General features: G+C 40.7%; 1 protein-coding gene across 3 annotated transcripts in view; it reads left to right on the forward strand.

The window, feature by feature from the left end:
* Positions 1-21,541, forward strand: part of tenm2a (teneurin transmembrane protein 2a) — a 2,790,214-nt gene that overhangs the window by 391,926 nt on the left and 2,376,747 nt on the right. For 2 of the 3 annotated variants that reach the window (XM_072590496.1, XM_072590504.1), the window contains one exon: positions 18,440-18,532. The exons of the other annotated variant lie outside the window; for it this stretch is intronic. The gene's annotated coding sequence lies outside the window, so the exon portion shown is untranslated. The remainder of the gene's footprint in view (positions 1-18,439; positions 18,533-21,541) is intronic. 3 annotated transcript variants of the gene reach the window in all.

Below are 21,541 nucleotides of genomic sequence, written 5' to 3' on the forward strand. Positions count from 1 at the left end.
TGGGCCTCACAGTTTATTTTTGTTGTGATACAGTGGCTCAATGGTTAGCACTGCTGTCTCATAGTGAGTGGAACCTAGGTTCAATTCCAGCCTCGGGTGACTGTGTGGAGTTTGCACATTCTCCCCCAGTCTATGTGGGTTTCCTCCCACAATCCAAAGATGTGCAGGTGAGGTAGATTGGCCATGCTAAATTGTCCATTGTGTCCAGGGATGTATAGGTTAGGTGGATTAGCCATTAGCAGGGTTACAGGGATAGGGTCGGGGGGTTTTGAGTCTGAGTCAGATGATTTTCAGAGAGTCAGTGTGGACTTGTTCAGTAAGTGGCCTGTTTTCACACTGTAGGTGTTCTATTCTATTAAAAGAAAGATAAAAGGACCTATTTTTATGTAGTACTTTCCATAAGAACAGGACCTGGGTGTTTGTCACCCAATAAATGACCTTAAAGTACAGTTCCTGTTGTAGAAAAACATAAACACTTCTTCCTACATGCAAACAATATGTATCCTTTGAAGGTGCACAATGTTCAGTTGCCAAAGAAATGGTCCTCCTTATTTGCAACAAGTGCAAGCTGAGGGTTCTGCCCAATTGGAACTTAAATGTTGAGCAAAGCCTTCCACTGTTGTCCCTAAAAATCAGTCATCTCACTTCACCAGCTTTGTTTTCTGATCCCAGTGCTAACCATCCTCACAGACTTTGCTTTGTTGCTCTGTCAACTTAGATCATTGTGGCTCTTGTGGTGCAGTGACAGTTTCCTTGTGGGCAGCACGGTGACACAGTGGTTAGCACTGCTGCCTCACAGCTCTAGAGCATCTGACTGTGCGAAGTTTGCACATTCTCCCCGTGTCTGTGTGGGTTTCCTCTGGGTGCTCTGGTTTCCTCCCACAGTCCAAAAATGTGCAGGTTAGGTCATGCTAAATTGCCTGTAGTGTTAAGCAAAGGGGTAAATGTAGGGGAATGGGTGTGGGTGGGCTGTGCTTCGACGGGTCAGTGTGGACTTGTTGGGCCGAAGGGTCTGTTTCCACACTGTAAGTAATCTAATCTAGGTCAGATGTGTGCAAAATTCTGAATAATTTCATGAACTTGACATCTCCTCATTCAGACAGTGCTTGACAATTACAAAGTATATTTTAATTATGATCTTCAAAGCCTTTCACTCTGGGTGACTCACAGCTTTCAGGAATGAAATGACAGTTTGACTTGCATCAGTCCCATCAATTTCTAATCATTAACAAGCCCATGTTTAACTGAACCTGCTGAAAGCTCAATTACATATTTTCAGTTTTATTAAGCCAGAAACATCCAAAGGAATCTAACTCCAATTATTATTGAAGCTGATGGGAACCTGTGATTCACTTAAAGTTGTTTCACTTAAGTCATGATTTTCAGGAATGCAGTCATGTTTTTAAATGAGGGCTTACTGTACTCAAATAAAACCCCAAATCCAGGATACGATTATATCAGTAAAATATTAGACTGCAGCAAATATAACAGAAAATGTATTCAACAGACAATATGCTGTATTTTACCTTTCCATGATAAATATACTAAAGGCTGATTGAGAAGCAGTGGTAACCAAACGTTAGTGAGGGCTGTATTTAATGCTCCCTGCTGACAGGTTTGACAGTGGGATGTGTTTGTAACATCCAGTGGACAGTTTGTCTGCCACCTTCTCACCCAACACTGTCTTGACTGCAATTATATCACTGGTAAGGGTGGCATCAGATGATGCACCTACCACTGAGCCATTGATACACTGAAATGAGAAGTGAATATAATCAAATTGCAGTTAAATACTAATGAAGGAACCCTTGCATTTTTTTGTCAGACCTTCCCGTGTTCCCCTCTAACCATGTTTTAGTCAAGTGAAGCAGTGTTAGGAAACCTCATATAATTCAGCTCTGAGATCCAGGTGCCCACTGTGTGATTGCTGCAGTGCTAATAATCTACCCACCTCCTCAAGAAGGGGATTTGTACCTTGGACTGGGAAAGTTTTAAACACTATATTAACCGTTAACCGGGAAAGTTCACTTTTATCATTATGCGAGCTACCTCATTTTTATTTCACGTAAGGTTTTGATATGCTGAAGATCTACAAAAGTGGGTTAACTGTGTGGTAGGTTCTGCAAATTGTTTTAAGATTCAATACTTCTCTCACTGCTTTTACCTCCTTGCAAATCTGAATTTGAAAGTCAGTGATATTCTTGTTAAACGATAATAAAGGGATTAATATGCAGGCCTCCAGCAAGCCACTGGCTCTGGTGATTGCACAACATTATCAGAGACTGATCAGACTTGCTGAAATGTCAACTGGCTGAAACACTTGAGGGACTGCTTCAGAAGTCTGGAACGATAACAGAAATGTTTAAAGGTACAGCTACACTGAGTATATTGATAAAGCTGTCTGTAGAAATCATGGAAGACTTGCGTAACAATGAGTTATTTGCTATGGGAAGGGCATTTTGCATAGCTACTCTGCTAATGAAAGAACCATGAACGTGTTCTAATGCTGAAGGTAAGATGGTACCTGAGTTACTTAGTTTAGCAGCTATTTATGACGATGCCATTAATGACCTGGATTTTAACAAGAGTTTAGGTACAAACAATAGATCAATACATTTCACAAAGAGAATTCATCAAGCTCAAGTTTACCAAGAAGGCACCTGAATTGTGAGGAGGATTATAAATGGATCAAACTTCCATAGCGAAGGGTCTCAACAGCAGAATTTCATGAATCAATATTTCTGTCTGCCCCGGTTCTGTTAACACTGGTAGCATTTTGTAACAGCATGAGGTTCTACAGAAACAAATTCTGATGGTAAACTGTGCTATCAGGAATGACAATGATATCTCTGCCTCAGCAGAGTGGGGCAATGGCCTTCTGCCCCAAATGCATACATGTGCCATTTCAGTGGAATTGTATACTATAATCTGGCAAAATATGCACCAATGTTCAGAAATTCTGAAGCAGAATTTCATAAGAATGAAAATAAAGGCAGCAATTTGTGAGACACGCTGTAAAATTTTACAACATACTACCTGCCCCAGGTATCACTGTTAAGTTTAATCAGCCAGGCAGCTTGCAAGGAATGCAGGGACACATATGCAAATAAATTCATAATAGAAATGATGTGATGACATTCCATGTGACCAGACAAGTCAATTACAGAGGAATCTGAATAATCCGAACAACACCAGCGGGAGTATTTTGTTCGGATAATCAAAATTCGGACAATCGAATGCCAGATAACAAAGTTGAGCCAAGCATCGGAACCTTGCGATCTTGCTGGATAATCTGAAATTCGGTTAATTGAATGCCAGATAATCGAGGTTCCTCTGTAAACTAGTTGGAGCAGAGGATATCAAAATAATATCACACAGCAATGTCAAATCAGGTCAATAAGTGACAATTCTTCATTGTCCTATGTAACAGATTTTACTAGCAAATTAATTTACACATAAGGAGATGAGGAATAAACTTTAATTTCCTCCTTAATTTAAGCACTGGGGGGAGTCTTGGGGTTTTGATTATGACTCTCTGTATATCAGAAACCTCATGAATTGTGCACACATTGCTACCCATGTTTCCATTGCTGCTGAAGAAATAGAGTGGCTTTTCTCTGGAAAATTCTGAATACCTCCTCCAGAAAGAACACCTGTTAGTTCAGTACTGTTGTTATGAGACCAAAATGTTCCATGCATAAAACTGAGACAAACGGTCAGTCAATCCATTTTTGGTGATATTAGCTAAAAGAAACATCTTGGCTCCAATAACCGCACACTTTTCTTCAATGAAATGTTGAACACTCATTTGAACCATTAGTATCGGTGAAATGTGCTTTGGTTTGTTACTTCGTTTGAAGAATAATACTTTTTAACAATACAAAATTCCCTAAGAAATTTGGTGAAACATCATGAGCTCAAGTCCTAAAATAGAGTTGGAGTTTTCTGACTTGAAACATTTGAATAAGTAATGTCATATGTAATCCAATTAGGTCTGATGTGTTCTGTGAGTTCAAAAGACCAATGAGAACCATGGTTTCAGATCTAGGAGATGTTCATGATCCCAATTGGAACAGTTATAATTAACTACATACCTCCATCTTAAAGATAAAATAACATGGATTGGATATATGGAAAGAAAAGGAAAATGTTTGAAAACCTTAGAGCAACTCAAAGCAATTTACAACCAAGTATGATTCAAATATTTCACTGTCGTAATGTGGGAAGCACAACAACAAATTTATACACAGCAAGCTTCGACAGTCAAATGTTAATGACTTGATAATCACTTAGTGGTGTTAGCTGACAGACAAGTATTTGCCAAAGGATGAGGGATAACTCATTTGCTCCTCTTTGTAATGGTGCTTTTAGATCTCTACACCATTTGGAAGGTCACAATGTTCTTGCATCAGTTTACAATCCCAAATCCAGTGCACCACTTCCTCAAATTGCATAGAGGGACATGCAAATCTTTGTGCTCAATACTCTGCTATTGTCTTGAATCTGCAATACTCTGAGTCAGGACAAACATGCCAACTGAACCTGTTGAAAGTCAGTGAATGTTAATAGACGAAAAGAAAACTTAAAGACTCCTTTGGTCAGAACCTGTCAAACAATTAATAGCCTGTTAACGTTTTACACCATCATTAATGGAAGTTGGCAAGTAAATTCAGCACCTTATGAGAGACACCACTACTTGTGAACAAAATTAATACTCAGTTTATGGTGTTCCTCCATTTGATTCATACAGATGCCATCTTGGTCATAACTTCCCTGTTAATTTTAAGAATTTGTTTGATTTGAAAGTCTGTCAATTAATAATGTATGCATTTATTTTCCCAGTGTAATAATCAATATCTCTGACCCAGTAATTAAACTAATTAAATTATGTAGTCTCATTCTTTCAAGTGATGAATTGTTAACATGTAAAATTTTAGAAGTTTTATTCTTCTACTTATTTTTCCACTATTTTCCTTTTTATCTCACTTTTGTTTCTAAATCTCATCTTTCTTTCCCTCTTTTCATTTCTCTTTCTGTATCTGATTTCACTCTATTTCATCATTTGTCTCTCCCTGTGTATTTCTCCTTCCTTGAATCTCATGGAATATGCTGTAAGATCACTGTTGACTGGGGTCTGAGATGCTTCAATACTCTTACTATACTATTGGAGTCATAGAGATGTACAGCATGAAAACAGACCCTTCAGTCCAACTCGTCCATGCCGACCAGATATCCCAACCTAATCTAGTCCCACTTGCCAGCACCTGACCCATATTCCTCCAAACCCTTCCTATTCATGTACCCATCTAGATACCTTTTAAATGTTGCAAATGTACCAGCCTCCATCACTTCCTTTGGCAGTTCATTCCATACATGCACCACCTGATGAGTGAGAAAGCTGCCCCCTTGGCCTCCTTTTTTATCTTTCCCCTCTCACCCTAAATCTATGCTGTCTAGTTCTGGACTCCCCCACCTCAGGGAAAAGACCTTGTCTATTTACCCTATCCATGCCTTTCATGATTTTATAAACCTCTACAAGGTCACCACTCAGCCTCCGATGCTCCAGGGAAAACAGCCCTAGCCTACTCAGCCTCTCCAGAAAGCTCAAATCCTCCAACCCTGGCAACATCCTTGTAATTCTTTTCTGAACCCTATCAAGTTTCACAACATTGTTATTCAGCTTGCACGTCTGGTAATTGAACAGGCAAACATTTTTCAACTGAACGATACAGGAATACTGTCTAGCCAGTACTACACTTCGTAGAATCCCTTGTTCCAGTGAATTTCAGACAGTTACAGAGTCCTAGAGGTGTACAACACGGAAACAGACCCTTTGGTCCAATTCGTTCATGCCGACCAGACATCCCAACCCAATCCAGTTCCACCTTCCAGCACCATATCCCTCCAAACCCTTCCTATTCATATACCCATCCAAATGCCTTTTAAATGTTGCAATTGGACTAGCCTCCACCACTTCCTCTGGCAGTTCATTCCATACCCGTGCCACCCTCGGAGTGAAAAATGTTGTCCATTAGGTCTCTTTTATAACTTTCCCCTCTCACCCAAAACCTATGCCTTCTAGTTCTGGAATCCCCCAACCCAGGGAAAAGAATTTGTCTATTTATCCTATACATGCCCTCATGATTTTATAAACCTTTATAGGGTCATTCCTCAGCCTCCAACACTCCAGTAAATCAGATTAAATACAGGGAGATTCTAAGTCAGGTACTAATTTCCATTCTTTCTGTGGACCTTCCCTCCTCGTCATAATCAATGTTCTCCTGCATGGTCACTCATCCAGATGATAAATTTGCTTTGCATATTTGTATGATTTTTAGTCAAAGGTATGTTATGGCACCTTTTCTGTGTTACAAAGTAATTCATTACTGATTTTATTTTAATTTGTTTAAGGCATTCATGCTTTGCACTTTTAGAATCCTTCTATACTCTTTCCCAAAACACTTCCCAGTCCACTTGTAGGAGCAGGCACTAGATTTTAAGCAATTGCGTTATTGTTCCTATAGATGGGTTTTGTTTAACCAGATGAACTTTCATGATCACTGAGGTGAAGAATGTCAGTGTTGAAAAAAGAAATATATGTCAACTTTCTGAATTATATCGTTACAGAGTGCTTCTATGTCAGTCATTTCATATTAGCTAGAAAATTAAGCCGCTTCCATGCAGTGTCTTAAATACATCTTTTCCCTGACCTCAGAAAGGCTCCATCTACTCTATGACACTTTCACTTCTCGTACCAGACAGTCTCATGCTTCATCTGGCTGAGCCTGGCAATTAAGTGCCAATTAATTATGCATAACAGACAGTTTTGCACTTGAAGCTGGACTCTGGTTGCCCAAACTCACTGCAGCTGGCAGGGAGCAAATGGTCTGATCCCATCAGTCTGGCATGCAGTTCAAGTGAGGTCCCAGAGGTGAAAGGTTATTCTTGTTACAGGCTATCTCATGCAATTTCCTGTCTATTTGCTATTTTTACTCAGTACCTACGCTGTCAGCTGTTGGTGCACAGCTCTCAGACAGGTGGTTCGATAAGATCAGCATCCAGAGAGCTTCTTCTGTTTTTTTCCTGAATCGAATAACTGTCCTTTTCTGTCAATGCCTCAATCCCTGTAATGATGTTACAAGACGTGACATGATGCTAGCACGCAGACGCAGTATGCGCTTGTTACATTGGCATCATGACACAATAGCTGATGGTGGAATGTTGAAAAGTGTGGAGGAACAGAGAGCACTTGTGCTGAAAATGATGGAATGTTTAGGGATATCAGGGTAAGGCAAGTCGGTAGCCAGCCGACATAGTCTGAAGAAATTTGCCCCAAAGTCAAAGCCGTGGTGTGCAAGCTCAAATAGTGAACTGTGGGACTTTGTTTAAAAATTTATTCATGGTATAGAAACATAGAAACACAGAAGATAGAGCAGGAGGAGGCCATTTCAGCCTTCAAACCTGTTCCACCATTCATTACAATCATGGCTGATCATCCAACTCAACTGCTTAATCCTGCTTTCTCCCCATAACCTTTGATTCCATTCGCCGGAAGTGCTATATTGAACTGCCCCTTGAGTACATTCAGTGTTTTGGCATCAACTACTTCCTGTGGTAATGATTTCCACAGGCTCACCACTCTTTGTGTGAAAAAATGTCTCCTCAGATCCATCTTAAATGGTCAACCTCAAATCCTCCGTCTGTGATGCCTGGTTCTGGAAGCACCCACCAATGGATGTGGGCTTTTGTTTACTCCCCAACCCAATTGTCATTAAGAAGGTGGTGGTGAGCTGCCTTCTTGAACTGCTGCATTCCATTTGCTGTAGATAGACCCACAATGCCATTAGGGACGTAGTTTCAGAATTTAGAATCCTTGACACTGAAGGAACAGTGATATATTTCCAAGTCAGGGTGGTGTGTAGCTTAGAGGGCAATTTGCAGGTTGTGTAGCACTTGTATTTCTCAATGGTAGTGGTCAGAGAATTGGAAGATGCTATCTCTGCAGCCTTGGTGAATTCCTGCAGTGCATCTTGTAGCTACTACACACTGCTGCTACCAAACACTGGTGATGGCAATATGATGCCAATTAGCAAGCTGTTTTGTCTTGGGTGGTGTCAAGTTTTCTGACTGTTGCTGGAACTGCATCCATTTCGGTATGTAGGGAGCATTCCATCACACCTCTGATTTCTCAGAAGATCCCATCCTCTGGAGGAGCCATACAATCTGATTGGCCAGCACATCCATCAGCACCACAGCTTCATAGTGGGTGTTGCTGGTACTGAGACTAGACCCAAGGACCAAAGTCAAATTGGAGTCCTGAGCCCAGATAAGTCAGCAGTATTGGACAGTAACTACCTTATGGAGGAGACAAGGGAGAGGGATGGATTTTAAAGTTTGTGAGGGAAGAAGGGCTATCTTCTATGGGGAGGGGAGGTGCCCATGATGTGCAAAGGGCAACCTCCAAATATAGAACCATTCCCATTCCTGCATCTCCAGAAACGTACAAAAAAAGGCTACCCTCTCCCGCTCAACAACCATATCAAACATATCATAGATTGGAGTAGTTAATTAAACTTTTAATTTACTATTTATTATTCATTTGTGAATATTGGGTGAGCTTTTGATTTAAGCACCTGCTTACATCCTCCATATTTTGGGCATTAGAGCTCAGGAGTGTAGGAAGGTGTTGGACTGTGTACCAATCCTGTTTTGCAAGTTCTGCTTTTGAAAACACAGTCAATGTACATTAAAATCAAAATAATGCAGATGCTGGAGATCTGAAATAAAAAGAGGAAGCGCTGGATAAACTTTGCAGATCTGATAGCACCTGGGGAGAGAGAAATAGTATTAATGTTTTGAGTCTAATCATCCTTCTTCAGATTGGAAGCCTTAACTCTCCAGATGTCTCCAGATGTTGCCAGAGTTGCTGAGTTCTCCAGCACTTTTTATTTTTACTCAATATAAAGTTTTAGAAGTGGAATTAAGCATCATAAACATCACTAAAAAAGTAGTATTAGACAAACTAATGGGGCTAAAGGAAGATAGGACCCTTGCCCAGACAGCTCACATCCTAGGATTGTAAAAGAGTACCAACAGAGATAGTGGATGGAATGGTTGTAACTTTCCAAAGAAAATCATTGGATTCTGGAGAAGTGCCAGAAGATTGGAAAACTGCTGATGAAGAGATGGAGGCAAAACATGTGTATACAATAGACAATAGGTGCAGGAATAGGCCATTCTGCCCTTCGAGCCTGCACCACTATTCAATATGATCATGGCTGATCATCCTTAATCAGTATCCTGTTCCTGCCTTATCTCCATAACCCTTGATTCCACTATCCTTGAGAGCTCTATCCAACTCTTTCTTAAATGAATCCAGAGACTGTGCTTCCACTGCCTCTGGGGCAGAGCATTCCACACAAGGCTAACTCAAGGCTACTTAGCCTAACATCTGTTGTTGGAAAAGTATTGGAATCAATAATTATGAATGTAGTAGCAGAACGTTAGGAAGGTCATAATCTAATCGAGCAGATTCAGTATGGTTTAATGAAAGGGAAATCATGTTTGACTTATTTATTCGAGCTTTTTGAGGAAGGGTCAACTAGAGTGGATAGAGGGGAACCAGTAAATATGTTGTGCTTGGTCTTCTAGAAGCCATTCAATAAGATACTTTACAAAGGGTTGAGTCAGAAGATACGAGCCCACAGTTTTGGAGTTGGTATATTGACATGGCTAGAGAATTAGCCAATGGGAGAGGAACAGAAAGGAGGATGATAAGCGGTTCTTTTTCAGCTTGGCAACCTGTGATCAATGGGATTCCACTGGGATCAGTGCTGGTACCGCAATTATTGTTAATACACATTAATGATTTTGGAAGAAAGTAAATACACTTCAGCGAAATTTGCAGACAACACAAAAATAGTTGGAAAAGTAGATTGTGAAAGGAATACAAATAGTTCAGAGACATACTGACAGGTTAAGCAAGTGGGCAAATTTTTTGCAAAATGAGTATCATGTAGAAAAATGAAAAGTTATTTATTTTGAAAGGGAGAAGAAAAGAACAGTATTGGAGTCATAGAGTCATAGAGGTGTATAGCATGGAAACAGACCCTTCAGTCGAACCCATCCATGCCGACCAGATATCCCAACCCAATCTAGTCCCACCTGCCAGCACCCAGCCCATATCCCTCCAAACCCTTCCTATTCATATGCCCATCCAAATGCCACTTAAATGTTGCAATTGTAACAGCCTCCACCACTTCCTCTGGCAGCTCATTCCATACATGTCCCACCCTCCGTGTGAAAATGTTGCCCCTTAGGTCTCTTTTCTCTTTCCCCTCTCACTCTAAACCTATGCCCTCTAGTTCTGGACTCCCCGACCCCAGGGAAAAGACTTTGTCTATTTACCTTATACATGCCCCTCATAATTTTGTAAACCTCTATAAGGTTACCTATCAGCCTCCGTCGCTCCAGGGAAAACAGCCCAGCCTGTTCAGCCTCTCCCTATAGCTCAAATCCTCCAACCCTGGTAACATCCTTATAAATCTTTTCTAAACACTTTCAAGTTTCACAACATTTTTCTGATAGGAAGGAGACCAGAGTTGCACGTAATATTCAAACAGTACCTTAACCAATGTCCTGTATAGCCGCAATGTGACCTCCCAACTCCTGTACTCAATAATCTGACCCCCAATAAAAGAAAGCATACTAAATGTCTACTTTGCAATCCTATCTACCTGAGACTCCACTTTCAAGGAGAAAGTGAGGACTGCAGATGTTGGAGATCAGAGCTGAAAATATGTTGCTGGAAAAGCGCAGCAGGTCAGGCAGCATCCAAGAAGCAGGAGAATCGACGTTTCAGGCATGAGCCCTCCTTCAGCCCTTCCTGAAGAAGGGCTCATGCCTGAAATGTCGATGCTCCTGCTTCTTGGATGCTGCCTGACCTGCTGCGCTTTTCCAGCAACACATTTTCAGCTCCACTTTCAAGGAGCTATGAACCTGCTCTTCAAGGTCTCTTTGTTCAGCAACACTCCCGAGGACCTTAACATTAAGTGTATAAATCCTGCTAAGATTTGCTTTCCCAAAATGCAGCACCTCACATTTATTGAATTAAACTCCATCTGCCACTTCTCAGCCCACTGGCCCATCTGGTCAAGATCCTGTTGTAATCTGAGGTAACATTCTTCGCTGTCCACTACACCTCCAATTTTGGTGTCATCATCGCAAACTTACTAACTGTACCTCTTATGTTCGCATCCAGATCATTTATGTAAATGACAAAACATAGAGGACCCAGCACCGATCCTTGTGGCACTCCACTGGTCACAGGCCTCCAGTCTGAAAAACAATGCTCCACCACCACCCTCTGTCTTCTACCTTTGAGCCAGTTCTGTATCCAAATGGCTAGTTTTCCCTGTATTCAGTGAGATCTAACCTTGCTAATCAGTCTCCCATGGGGAATCTTGTTGAACACCTTACTGAAGTCCATATAGATCACATCTATGGCTCTGCCCTCATCAATCCTCTTTGTTACTTCCTCAAAAAACTCAATCAAGTTTGTGAGACATGATTTCTCACGTACAAAGCCATGTTGACTATCCCTAATCAGACCTTGCCTTTTCAAATACATGTACATCCTGTCCCTCAGGATTCCCTCCAGCATTTTGCCCACCACCAACATCAGGCTCACTGGTCTATCGTTCCCTGGCTTGTACTTACCACTCTTCTTAAACAGTGGGCACCACGTTAGCCCAACCTCCAGTCTTCTGCCATCTCACCTGTGACTATCGATGATACAAATATCTCAGCAAGCGGTGCAGAAATCGCTTCTCTAGCTTCCATCAGAGTTCTAGGATACACTTGATCAGGTCTTGGGGATTTATCCACCTTTATGTGTTTCAGGACATCCAGCACTCCCTCCTCTGTAATGTGGACATTTTGCAAGGTGTCACCATCTATTTCCCTACAGTCTATATCTTCCATATCCTTTTCCACAGTAAATACTGATGCAAAATACTCATTTAGTATCTCCCCCATTTTCTGTGGCTCCACACAAAGGCTGCTTTGCTGATCTTTATGGGGTCCTATTCTCTCCGTGGTTACCCTTTTGTCCTTAATGTATTTGTAAAATCCCTTTAGATTCTCATTAATTCTATTTGCCAAAGCTATCTCATGTCCCCTTTTTGCCCTCCTGATTTCTCTCTTAAATATACTCCGACTGCCTTTATACTCTTCTAAGGATTCACTCGATCTATCCTGACTGTACCTGACATATGCTTCCTTCTCTTTCTTAACCAAATCCTCAATTTCTTTAGTCATCCAGCATTCCCTATACCTACCAACCTTCCCTTTCACCCTAACAGGAGTGTACTTTCTCTGGATTCTTGTTATCTCACTTCTGAAGGCTTTCCATTTTCCAGCCATACCTTTACCTGCAAACATCTGCCCCCAATCAGCTTTCGAAGGTTCTTGCCATCAAAATTGACTTTTCTCCAATTTAGAACTTCAACTTTTAGCTCTGGGCTTTTCCATCACTATTTTAAATCGAATAGAATTATGGTCGCCGGCCCCAAAGTGCTCCCCCACTGACACCTCAGTCACCTGCCCTGCATTATTTCCCAAGAGTAGGTCAAGTTTTGTACCTTCTCTTGTAGCTATGTCCACATACTGAATCACAAAATTTTCTTGGACACACTTAACAAATTCCTCTCCATCTAAACCCTTAACATTATGGTAGTCCCAGTCTATGTTTGAAAAGTTAAAATCCCCTACTATTCTTACAGATAGCTGAGATCTCCTTACAAATTTGTTTCTCAATTTCCCTATGACTATTAGGAGGTCTGTAATACAATCCCTTTCTTATTTCTCAGTTCCACCCAAATAACTTCCCTGGATGTATTTCCAGGAATTTCCTCCCTCAGCACAGCTGTAATGCTATCCCTTATCAAAAACGCCACTCCCCCTCCTCTCTTGCCTCCCTTTCTATCCTTCCTGTAGCATTTGTATCCTGGAACATTAAGCTGCCAGTCCTGCCTATTCCTGAACCACATTTCTGTAATTGCTATGATATCCCAGTCCAATGTTCCAAACCATGCCCTGAGTTCATCTACCTTCCCCATTAGGCCCCTTGTATTGAAATAAATGCAGTTTAATTTATTAGTCCTACCTTGTCCCTGCCTGCCCTGACTGTTTGACTCTCTTCTGTTCTCAACTGTATCAGTTCAGATTGACCTCTTTCCTCACCATCTCTCTGGGTCCCACCCCCACTTTACTAGTTCAAATCCTCCTGAGCAGCTCCAGCAAATTTCCCTGCCAGTATATTAGTCCCCTTCCAATTTAGGTGCAATCCGTGCATCTTGTACAGGTTACTTCTTCCCCAAAGAGATTCCAATGATCCAAAAATGTGAATCCTTCTCCCATACACCAGCTCCTCAGCCATGCATTCATCTGCTCTATCCTCCTAATCCTGCCATCACTAGCTCATAGCACTGGGAGTAATCCAGATATTACTAATCTCAAAGACCTCCTTTTTAAATTCCTGCCTAAATCTCTGTAATCTCCCTTCGGAATCTGAACCTTTTTACTTCCTATGTTATTGGTTCCAATGTGGACAATGACCGCTTGCTGGCCCCTCTCCCCTGTGAGAACATTCTGCACCCTCTCTGAGACATCCTTGATCCTGGCACCAGGGAAGCAACACATCATTCTGATGTTTTGCTGCTGACCACAGAAACATCTGTCTATACCTTAGACTAGAGAATCTCTAACACAATTGATCTCTTGGAACCCAACGTACCCACCATTGCATTAGAGCCAGTCTCAATACCAGAAACTTGGCTGTTTGTGCTACATTCCTTTGAGAATCTATTCCCCCCTACATTTTCCAAAACAGCAGACCTGTTTGAAATGGGTATAGCCATAGAAGACTCCTGCACTAGCTGCCTACCTCTCTTACCTTTCCTGGAGTTAACCCATCTATGTGACTATATCTGTAACTTTCCCCCCTTCCTATAACTGTCATCCGTCACATACTGTTGTTGTTGCAAATTCCTCATTGCTTATAACTGTCTCTCCAACTGATCTATTCGATCTGATAAGATTCGCAACCAACAGCATTTACGGCAGATATAATCTGCTCTAATCCTTAAACTCTGTTTAACCTCCCACATCTGACAAGAAGCACATATCACTCTACTAAAGGCCATTTTTACTTCTTCACAATATACAGACCCTGAAAATAATACTATCTTATTCCTCTACAAACCTGCCTCAGGTTAAATTAATAGTTATGGCTTATATTTTAAGTTTAATCAAGACACATATCTCCAAAAACATATAATCAAGAAAGAACCCATTCTACTCTCTACTGCAGACTTTCCGTAGGTCACACTTAAAACAACAATACACTTATCTGCTTCTGTTCTGTGAACATCACCCAACAGTTCCTCCAAGATTAGTTGTGAATTTCACTGCTTGTTGATTTTCCCAGATGCACTCCGATGTCCAGCGATACATGAATTCAAACAGCAAAGGCGGTGTCAGTTTCTTTCTCTCTTTCTCTCCTCCAATGACCTCACCATGTGCTTCCTTTGTCTGTTCTTATCCCTTTTAAAACTGCTGTTGTTTTGACATTTTTTTTCCAAAGTTCCAAAACAATGCAACAGCATATAAACAGTAATTGCTGCTCCTGGAATTCAAGGAAATCACCTCCAGCACCTAAAATACCTCAAAAAAGGAGCAGCTGTTACAGCCAGAAAATTTTCCTGTCCTCCATCTGGAGTATTGTTTCAATGAAGAAAATAAAAACTGCAGAAAGCTGCAGCACAAAGGGACTTGGGGTTACTTGTGCACAAAACACAGAAAGCTAGCACACAGATGCAGTAGGTAATCTGGAAGACTAATGGAACGTTGGCCCTTATTACAACGGGGTTGGAGTGTAAGTGTAGGGAAGTTCACTGCAACTGTACAAGGTGCTGGAGAGACCACATCTGGAGTCCTATCAGCAGTTTTGGTCTCCTTATTTAAGGAAAGATATTGTTTCATTGGAGGCAGTTCAGAGAAAGTTCATTGAACTAATCCTTAGTACTAGATTAGATTAGATTTTCTACAGTGTGGAAACAGGCCCTTCAGCCCAACAAGTCCATATCGACCCTCCAAAGAGTAACCCACACAGACCCATTTCCCTTTGACTGATGCACCTAAAACTACGGATAATTTAGCATGGCCAATTCACCTAACCTGCACACGTTTGGACAGTGGGAGGAAACCGGAGCAAACCCACGCAGACACGGGGAGAATGTGCAAACTCCACACAGGCAGTCGCCCATGGCTGGAATTGAACTTGGGACCCTGGTGCTGTGAGACAGCATTGCTAACCACTGAGCCACCATGCCACCATATGGAGGGGTTTTCTTGTGAGCAAAGGCTGAATAGATTGACTGTTCTCATTGGAGTTTAAAAGAATGAGAGGTGATCTCATTGAAACATATAGGATTCTTCAGGGGCTTGACAAGGTAAATGCTGAGAAGATGTTTCCCTTCATGGGAGAGTCTAGAACCAGAGGGCAGAGTCTCAAAATAAAGGGATACCAATTTAATATTGAGCTGAGAAGAAAATTTCTTCTCTCAGGGATAGCGAATTTTTGGAACTCCTTGTGTATGGTTCAGACTGAGATAAAAAGGGTTTTTTCATCAGTCAGAGAATCAAAGGTTATAAGGAAAGGGCAGGAAGGTGGATGTGAGGAAAGTTGGAGCAGCCATGATCTATTGAATGCTGGAGCAAGCTTGAGGGAACAAACAGCCTATTCCTGCTCCTATTTCCGAGGAACAGAATTCCAAAATTGATTCCAGCACAACATACTATACCTATGTTCAACTTTAAATTTTATAGCCTATAAATGCATTTTCATTTATTAGCAGCCTCAAAATTGAGTACATCGTATCAAGTAGACTGTAACACATGCTGTAATTGCAAACAAATGCAGGATTTTAAGATGCTACAATTCTTCCGATGACATTTGAAAATGGTGACCAGTGAGACCCACATCCAATCCAGTGGCTCATGTTTATATTTGGCATTTAAGATATTTCAAGATTTTATTGGTTGTATTATAGGCCGACATCCACATTTGAAGTTCAGTCCTGATTCTAAACCATCTTTCAATCTTTAATTAATCCCTGTAGTCATAAAAAGCACAACTGAAATGAATTGCCTAATCCTCATTTTCCATTCCTTTCATCACTTTAGAAATCAGTCCCTTCACAAACTTTAATTCCATAAAACAACATGTTGGACTATTTATGATATTTATGAGTCCACATGATTGGAGCTTAGATGTTAGGACAACAGAGACACTGGTTGGGCCACTGTTGAAATGTTGAAATATTGCATGGATTTCTGGTCTCCTTCCTGTCGGAAAGATGTTGTGAAACTTGAAAGGGTTCAGAAAAGACTTACAAGGATGTTGCCAGGGTTGGAGGATTTGAGCAATAGGGAGAGGCTGAACAAGCTGGGGCTGTTTTCCCTGGAGCATTGGAGGCTGAGGGGTGACCTTAAAGAGGTTTACAAAATTATGAGAGGCATATATAGGATAACTAGACAAAGTCTTTTCCCTGGGTTGGGGGAGTCCAGAACTAGAGGGCATAGGTTTAAGGTGAGAGGGGAAACATATAAAAGAGACCCAAGGGACAATGTTTTCACGCAGAGGATGGTACATGTACAGAATGAGTTGCCAGATAAAGTGGTGGAGGCTGGTACAATTACAACATTTAAGAGGCATTTGAATGGGTATATGAATAGGAAGGGTTTGGAGGGATATGGGCTGGGTGCTGGTAGGTGGGACTAGATTAGGTTGAGATATCTGGTCGCCATGGACAGGTTGGACTGAAGGGTCTTTTTCTGTGCTATACATCTCTATGACTCCATGACTTCATTTGTTTTGATGACAGCAATGTAGGAGTACTTACATTACATTTGACATTGGTTCTCTAAAGCACTTTGAAAGCTTTAGTGCATTAATGACACTGCATAAATGAAAATGGTTTGGTAAACAGTAAGATGTGTATAAAAGACTTCAGAAAAAAACAGTGGTAATAATGGAAAATGCACCTTAACATGGACAAGTCCAAGCTGATCCTCATCCATGCCTCTATTACCTATAGACTCGAGTCTTACAGTGCAAGTTACTAATTTGAGTTATCTAAAAACTTGCCTTGTCTTGACTTCCAGCAAGTTTGGTTCCCCTTGAACCCTTGTGCTTGCTGATCCCCATTGTCTCCCAGTCAAGCAATTTCTTAATTTTTAAATTATCATCCTTTTTGGAACTCTCCATGGCTTTTCCCCTTCTTACCTTTGTCATTTCCTCCAACTGCATAATCTTCAGAAGTATCAGTGCTCATCTAATTATGATCTCTTTTGCTTTCTCGGCCATATTTGCTCCACCACAGGTGGCTGTGCCTTTAGTTGACCAGTCCCAAAGATTTGGAATATCAAACCTATTTTTTTTCTCACCTCTTTATATCCTTCAGGACACTAATTAAAACCAGTCCCATGACCAAGCCTGGGACTTTATATTTCCTACGTAGCTTTGTTGCATGCTTTGGTCCTGTGAAATATCTTGGGAAGTCATTACATCAAAGATTCTTGAAAAATATAAATTTTAATTCTAATGCATTTTGGAAACAAAAAAAAACATAAAATGGCCCATACATTTATGCAAAAAAACACTGAAAGGATTGGATGATCACCTTTAAGAATCACTGATTAGATGGATTGATATTAGTTGGAACTTGCACAGTGGTTGCAACATCTAATCTTTCTCAAATTTTACTAATGAGGCCTAGCGCAGGCAGAGCCCTTTTTATTGTCCATTTCTAAACTGGACCAATGTTGGTAAAGATTGCCTGTTGTTTTAAGGTACTGGGCAGGACTGCCTAAAATTAGCAAAGATCAAAATACTAGTGATTATGAGATCAATGCAGATCACATTTGTGAAATTGGTAAGCACAGTGTTTGTTTTACACACAAAAACCAAAAATAACAGGCACAATTTCTCTTATAGAAACAGGCTATTTGACCCAACAAGTCCACACCAACTCTCTGACAAGCATCCCACCCAAACATACCCTGCTACCCTGCATTTCCCATTGCTAACCCACACATTCCTGGACACTAAGGGCAATTTAGCACCTAACCTGCAGATCTTTGGACTGTGGGAGGAAATCCACACAGACACGGGGAGAATGTGCAAACTCCTCACACTTGCCTGAGGCTGGATTTGAACCTGAGTCCCTTACATTGTGAGGCAGTAGTGCCCACCACTGTGCCACTGTGCTGATAATTTCTGTTCCAATTGTCTATAGCTCATTACCAGTCTGAGCTCATTACCAGTTTGCTTCATTTTGTATCTTTAGCATGTGATATAAATCCTTTCTTTTTATAGGCTTGCATGAGCGCAGTATGTCTGAAGACATCCCATCTGTGCACTGGGTCAGTGCCATTCCTCATTGAGCCAATCTACATTGGACGATTATAAGTGAGTACAGAAGTTATCGTATCATTTTGGAAGGATTTAAAAGAGTTTGCAGCTTTCTATGCAGAAGACTTATCAAAATATGTAATTATGGGAAAATGTAAGATCCATGATTATTATCTTGACCCAGATCTTCCAGTCTCCAGATGGCAAGAGGGCAAAGTAAGTGCCAACATATTGGCTCCTTAGGATTGTTTGGGATGTTGAACGAATCGTGGACAATTCATTGCTTCCCAGGAATCTACCAATATTTCCAACCCTGAGCTATAATCAGACTGACTTACTTGAAATGGTTACTCGGGAAATGATAGGTAGAAAAGGCTTGGTCCAACTCCTGTGTAAATATACGATTGACTGATTACTCCCCTTGGCCATTCCCTTCTCCCATCCTAATTTGACAAACTCAACCTGACCACCTAACTAAAACCCTCAGCCCTCCAGCATGGCCTTATTACAACTGGTTCCCAGGTGAGGGTCACTAATTGATTAATATTCCGAGTGAGAAACCCCCAAAAGGTTATATTTTGGGATGAGGAGAAATGAACGACCTTGCCTTCTTAATTTAGTCCCTCCCTTGTCTGGTCACAGAAAGGATCTATTTCTTCAGGGATATCTTTTCTCAGCCCAAGTGCATTTATGTTTTAAAAGGAGTTAATTTAAAGGCAAGGAGCCAAGTAAAAGGTAAATGAATGAATGAATGAATGAATCATTCTTTGTCCAGTTTGATGGGATTTGTTCCGGTTGTAATTCTTCAACTAAAGAATCCTAATCTTTAGGATTAAAGATCCTAAAGATCCTATTAATCCTAATCCTCCTGGTCTTGAGATCAACCTCAATGTGGCTTGTAAGAGATGCTTACAATGAAAATTAACACAGCATCATAGAGAAGCTCATCATTCATTGATTTGCATGAGCCTTAACCTTTGGATTCACATTGCATTTTTCCTAGCGGCATTTTCTTAGACTGTTTTTATTCATTGAACTTTTTTCTTCTGAAATCAAATTATACTTTAAATGTTGAACAAGAACTACAGCAACTGTGGGAAATATTTGTCTCAAGTTCCTTCCTGTTGCGCCAACCTTGTTCATTTAGAGTTGACGTTTTCACATTTATTACTTTGGCCTTTGCACTTTCTCAAAGGACCTTACCAAACATATTGCGTTACAATCACTAGGCCTGAGGCATTGATCCGATGTCGGCTCTCGGATCTGTTCAAGTTCATTCTGAATTACAAGAAAGTATTTCCTCAATTTTTGAATTTCCAATATATTGGTCAGAAAGGAGTCTTTTACACACTGCACCTCTAGCCCTCCTGCTTCTTCACAGGCCTCTCCTTGTGAATTGATTTTGGGTTAGTTGAAACTCTCCATGGTTGCATTTCTACATTTTGTACACACTTCCTCTTTCTCTCCTGCCTTGCTTTCCACTATTTGATGGTGAATAGAATTTTTTTAAATGGTGCAACTGATCCTTTATTGTCCTTTATCTCAATGCGTAGAGATGCTATATCTTCAAAAAAAAACTACAAGTATTAGAAATCTTAAGTAGAAGAGAAAATGTAGGGAGTATGCAACAGGTGGGAGAGAAACTGAGTTAACTTGCAGGAAAGTTGATCCTGACTCTGTGCACTTACTTCAGAGAAATCGTGGCCTAACTGACACAACATTTGGCAAGGGATGATGGTACAGCAGCTATAGGATGGAATCAGGCCTGTTCCCCTTGGACACAGAGTACCTTGATTCTTGATGCCTTTGTTCCAGTTTTTTTGGTTAGCATTAGGACATCTGGAATTCACCCTAAACCCTCAACCTATTCACTTCTCCATGTGCTGGCCAAGCTCTTACATGCTAAATCATACAACCCACACACTCTACCCATCCCTATGCCCCACAGACGCTATGAACACCTAATGCCAACTCTATTGCCCCATACCTATCACCCTGTGTCCATATATTCTCCATGCCAACTCACCAAGTATCCAGTTCCAAAGAAGACTTAAAGTGTTAATTCACTTTCTTTCTGTACAGGTGCTGTCAGACCTTCTGGGTTTCTTGAACACTTCCTGTTCTTATTTCAGATTTCCCACATCTTTGCAACTTTGGCCTTATCACCCAGTTTCCCTCATCGACCCACAGGAGTCATGATGGGATAAAATAAAATAAAATAAAATTCTACGACAGTTTATTATATTTAATAAGATGTGTTTATAATAGCCCATTTAATACATTTAAATTCTTCAAGCACTTAATCCTTTATAAAATATTTCATTCAGAGCTCTGTATCAGGGACAAATAATTTTCTAATAAGCTCTGAGCTATCAAATGAGAAACTTACTCTCTGCCTATTCAAACATCATAATGAAAGTTGTGGAAATCAGCCAAGCTTTAATAATACTACACTTGGATTTACATGAGCAAACTGCTACTGAAATTGTTAGGATAGATTTTGTTCAATTTTCTGAGACACCGACAGCACATTTTTAAAATATTTAAAAACTTGCCCCATTTAAATGCCTTCACAACTTAAGAGTTCTAAAAACATTAAATTCCCTTCAAGATCATTTTGTTACCTTTGCTAAGGATTGGCAGTGCCCACACTGCAAAGGAAGATCTTTTCTCCAGCATATATTGCTTTTGTTTGAACTTGGTACTGAACCATATCCTAGCCTTTTCCCTTTTTCAAAGAAAATCATTCAAAAGGCCAGCATTTATTGCCAGATGGCAGTTAAGACTTGACCACATTGCAATGGGTCTGGAGTCACATGCAGGCTAGACCTTGAAATGATTAGTGAACCAGATGGGTTTATCCAACAATTAATAATGGATTTACATCATCATTAGCCTCTTAATTCCAGATTTTTTATTTGAATTCAAATTCCACTATCTGCAGGGCAGGATTCAACCCTGGGTAAAAACAATGACTGCAGATGCTGGAAACCAGATTCTGGATTAGTGGTGCTGGAAGAGCACAGCAGTTCAGGCAGCATCCAAGGAGCAGCTCCTTGGATGCTG

Source organism: Chiloscyllium punctatum, chromosome 20, assembly GCF_047496795.1.
Source record: "Chiloscyllium punctatum isolate Juve2018m chromosome 20, sChiPun1.3, whole genome shotgun sequence".
NCBI lineage: Eukaryota > Metazoa > Chordata > Chondrichthyes > Orectolobiformes > Hemiscylliidae > Chiloscyllium > Chiloscyllium punctatum.